We start from the raw sequence: 5,110 nt of genomic DNA, 5'->3' as shown, positions 1-5,110 counted from the left end.
ATGTGTTTTACTGGTGCAAAGGAAAAATAGGAACACAACACCAAAATTAGTTTAATAAGACTAAAAGAACTCTTTTGTCTTGCGATAGAAAGCTTCATTTTTAAACTTTGTCAAATATTTTTTTCCAATTTTCTCAAAATATAAGTAGAAAATGCAGTACTAAGTTTGTAAAAAGTTAGAAGAGCGAGATGAGAGAGAGAAACAATTTGAATTCATTTCCAGATATTTTATTTAGACAACATTCCTAATTTAATTCTGATGTGTTAATTCCTTTATCCATTTATTGAATTGTCTTTACTTTTTGGCTGTATCTTAAAATAGTGATGTTAAAAACTGTTTAGAATAATGCATCACCAACTATACTAACATATATATCACTGCTAACTGATATTCTCACATATTTATAAAGAGGTGACTCTTAGACCACATCAATCTGTGTTAACATTAATCTGGACCAAAAGATAATTTTTTCCAGTTATTTCTTTTAAAACAATACCTCCACATGTGTGTGTGTGTGTCTGTGTGTGTGTGTGTGTGTATAAAAGATCTCTATTAAAAGTCTAAAAGTTTCAACAGAAATTGGATAAGGTGAAATTTCATCAGGAAAATACAGAACTCACAGAAATTTCCAGCAGAGGCTGGTTTTAGAAGCATGAGACACAGTGAATTAAAATACCTGAACAGGGACTCAGAATTCTGTAGTAGTTAGGAAAACTAACTACTGCCAACAACTAATGTCTTTAGAGAACGCTTTTCCTCACAAGCTGTGCTGGGATAGGAGAGAAGAAATGCTACAACAACAAAAAAGGAATGTTTTGAAGCTGACATAATCCTGCCACTGACTCACCTTGAAAATAATAAAGTAGATTGAAGGAGGAAAAACATCTTTGTGTGAATCCTATGGGAACAGATATATGACAACACAGAAAGGTATGTGTGTTTGTGTGTGTGTGTATCCACAACCACAAATTTTCCTAAAAGACTTCTGAAGTCTCAAAAACCCATAAAGTAATTTCCACTATATAGAAAAAAAATGACTGTTCTTGAAAATTAACCAAAAAGCAGGACTTACTTTTAATTTACCAACAATGTGTTGTCTCTAAAGTCAATGTCCTACCTAGAATTTGAGGTTTTTTGGGGGGGAATATTATTTGTCTGTGCTGCTTTAGAGAGTATCATGGGAGAAACAAACAAGGGATTTTCAGGTGGAAATGAGAATAAGAACAAATTCTACATTAAAAAAATAATATTTCAATAGTAGGATCATTAGACACCACAACATAGTAAAAAAAAAACAAAAACAAAAACTGAAACCAAATTTAGCTATGTGGCTTTTCATATATAATACAAGCAAAAAAACTAATGTTGAATTACACGCTACAGTTAGGGCCTCTAATGGAGATGGCTTTCAAGATGTAAATAAAATAAAAATATTATTTCTTTATTAATGCAATCCTAAACAGTTATCACAATGATCCATATTTAATTTCTAATATTTCATTTGGGGGGTGACTAAAAGGATCCACAGAGGGCATTTATGTTATATCTACAGCTCAAAGTTGCAAATGTCATTGCCAGCACCCTCAAGAGATTTTGTCATTCATACAGTTTTTAATGAGTTAGTTCTTTAAACAGAGCTTTCAATAAAGTGTCGTGTATGTGTGTGTGTGTACAAAGATGAAAATTTAATAGGAAGAAAACACAGGCATAGTCCTCAGTATTGGAAAAATTACAATTTAGCTGCAGGCTAACAATATGTCTAACAACATGTCCAAAATGTATTTATTGCTGGTTTAGAAACAATTGGAAAAATAAATATCCATTACCATACTAATAATAAATAGATACATAAATACGTATACACACAGATAAAGAATGGAGTAGTCCCTGATAAACAACAGAGATTGATGCTGTTAGAAATCTCATCATATTTTCATAATCATCATACTATAGATTGATATAAGTAAAAATTATCAATGGACACTAAATTTAGAGGGGCTGGTTTGATCAGAAGTATGACCTTTTATAGTCTTAAAATGTCTTCCTACAGCTTACTTATTAATGTCTAAACAAAATAAGGTGGAGGTCATTATCTTGGAGTTGTTTTTGTACCTGAAATTTGGTTTATAAAAGCAAACTGCGACTTTACTTAGAGACATTCCTTGTAGCTGATTAACTTTGAGAAAATTAGCAACCTGAGTTTCACCCAATTACAAACATCCAACCAGTTGTTAATTATATAACTAGGAAATTTTTCCAGGATCATACCCAAATGAGGCAGATATCTAGGGCAGAGGTAAGATGGCAGACGGCAGCTAGCTTTCCACTGAGGCTGCCTTACAGAAGGAGACTTAAAAGATAGAAGGTTTGCAAGTAAGCTGATGGTTTGGAGCTGAGCCAAGAGAGAAGGTTGCAGAATGCATATCAACCCTGCTGAGGCAAGTTGTGACCCCAAAGATACAAACAAAAGGTACCGAATCAGTGCCAAGTGGACTGAAGTCTCCTCCCCCATGATAAGGGCTCACAGTAAACCCCATACAAACAAGCAAGCATAGTGCAAATGTCCTCCCATTCCATCCGACAGGAAAGGGCATCTAAAAACTGGACCTCTTACCCATACTAGGGCCATGGCACTCTATTGCCAGGCATAAAACTGTATATATTCTCTACCTGCAACTCTGAACTCCCAGCACTCCCCTCCACGCTCATCCCGAGGTCTAGAAGCCTGTCACTCATGGAGTCCAGATTCTTGGGCATTTTCTTGAGAGGTGTGGACGGGGAAGGACTCTTGCTTATCTGTGCTGATTCTGTGGTATGGGAATTAGGAGAGGACAAGCAGCTTTGAGGGAACCATACAGGAGCAGTGGCAGTGCCCTGAGGTACAGAGCACTAGCAGTGGCAGGAACAATAAGGCTCACGCCCCTGGGGTTATTCTGGACAGACATGCCCTGTCTCTCTGGGCTACCAGAGGAGGCCAGACACCTTCTCTGGTGGCAACAACTGATGGAAGGACGTGGGACATGAGTAATGAGAATGGCTTGAAAAGGTAGCAGCCTGGGCAGACAGTGTGGACTAGAATATGTGCACACAGAGCCAGCAGACTCCCAGGGTGGGGCTGAGCCAGAGGACTGCTTTACTGAGCCTAAGACAGATGCACCTGGCCCTCAGGGTATCATAGCTGAGAAAAAGGAGGGCAGATAGAGGCTGAAACTGACAGTTTATTGTGAGCTCTAACTTCTTATAGCTACCCCGAACTGAATCACGGTTTTTGTTACCTCAAGCCGCCTGTGATCTGCAGGGAAATATAGCTGGGGCAGAAACTAATTCTGCGAAGTTGTGCTGTTCTCCCAGCAACATCAATCAGGAGTAGGGCTAGAACTGAGTGAACCACTGCAGCCTCCATTAAGCACCCAAGGTTGTCGAGCCTCACCTCCCCCTGCCAGATAGTGGCCAAGAAAAGTGACCTGGCTGAGGAGACTTAGTCTCCCTCTGACTCAGGCAAGTGTAAATCCCTAGGGCATCTGCTCATGGGGGTAACTGGGTCACAGCACTGTGGGGATACCAGTGACTGGGTGTGACAGAGGTATAAGGTGGGGAAGGAGGTATCAACCTTCCCAGACCAATTAATTTGCTGGGTTGGTCCTTCTGACCTCACAGAGCACTGGAGCCAGTCATACCTGAGCTGCCAACAGATCCCTGCTATCTAGTTGCCAGGCACCTTTTAAACTCCCCCAACTGAGACCAGTGATGACTGGGACAATTGATTTGGACCTCTTGGTCCAAATCACGCAAGGGCCAATCACGCAAGGACTATCCAAACTGCTACCCTGGGTGTGTGGTTGTGGGAAAGTGTGATATTCCCTTTCCAACTGTTGCCTGTGGGGGGCAAAGTGACTTAATTGCTGGTATTTCTCCACAACTGAGACTTCAACCCAGAGTAATTGATTTACTAGGGTACAGCAGAGCCCAGCTGAAAACAAGACAGAGTGACTTAGCCCCACCAAACTAAGGAGGCCCCCAGTTTCTCAGGCCATAGCATTGCATGGGTCCTTGGCAAAGCTCTAGGAGAAAAGGTACAGACACCAGTCCCATTCTTTGGGCAAAGGGCTAGTTAATCAATACTCCTGGAGCCCCCAAACCAACTTCTCCTTATCTACTCATCTAGCCAAAGGGTGTAAATTAAGCATGGGGCGAAATCAGCAGAAAACTCCGGTAACATGAATAACCAGCGTAGCTCAATCCACCCAAGAAAGAATATGGCAGATGCAACTGAAGATCTCATTGATAAACAGATGGCTGAGATGTCATAAATTGAGATCTGACTCTGGATAGCAAATAAGAGGAACAGAATGGAGGAAAGGAGGGAATCTGGATTTCAATGAATTATTCAAAAGATGTCTCAAGAATTCAACAATTTCAAAGATAAAAAGACTAAAGATTTTGACACATTGAGGAAAGAGTTTGCAGCCCTCAAGATCTGAAAAATATGGTAGAATCCTTCACTAACAGAATGTAGCAGGCAGAAGAAAGGATCTCTGACACAGAAGACAAAACTTTTGAATGCACCCAAGTGCTCAAAGAGGAAGAGAAATGGCAAGCAAAAATGGATCATTCTCTCAGAGACCTCTGGGATAATTCCAATAAAACTAATATTAACATTATAGAAATCCCTGAAGATGAAGAAGTTGCTTCACAAAACACAGAGGCTCTTCTTCATGCAATTATGAAAGAGAACTTTCCAGATATGCCAAGACATTCTGAAATTCAGATAGGAGACTCTTTCAGAACCCCAGAATGACTCAACTCGAATAACAAATCCCCCAGGCAGATCATAATTAATTTCACTAAAGTTAATATGAAAGAGAAAATTCTAAAAGCAACCACACGTAAGAAAACCATAACCTACAAGGGGAAGAATTTTAGAATGACTGTAGATCTCTCTGCTGAAAACTTTGAGGCTAGAAGAGGGTGGTCATTGACTTTTAATCTCCTAAAACAAAATAACTTTCAACTCAGGATCCTGTATCCAGCTAAACTGAGTTTCATTTATGATGGAGAAATTAAATACTTTAATGACATTCACAAGTGGAAGAAATTTGCCATAACTAAA

This window comes from Otolemur garnettii, unplaced genomic scaffold, assembly GCF_000181295.1.
Source record: "Otolemur garnettii isolate 467f Iridium unplaced genomic scaffold, OtoGar3 scaffold00157, whole genome shotgun sequence".
In the NCBI taxonomy this organism is placed as follows: Eukaryota; Metazoa; Chordata; class Mammalia; order Primates; family Galagidae; genus Otolemur; species Otolemur garnettii.
Note: the sequence above shows the minus strand (reverse complement) of the source record.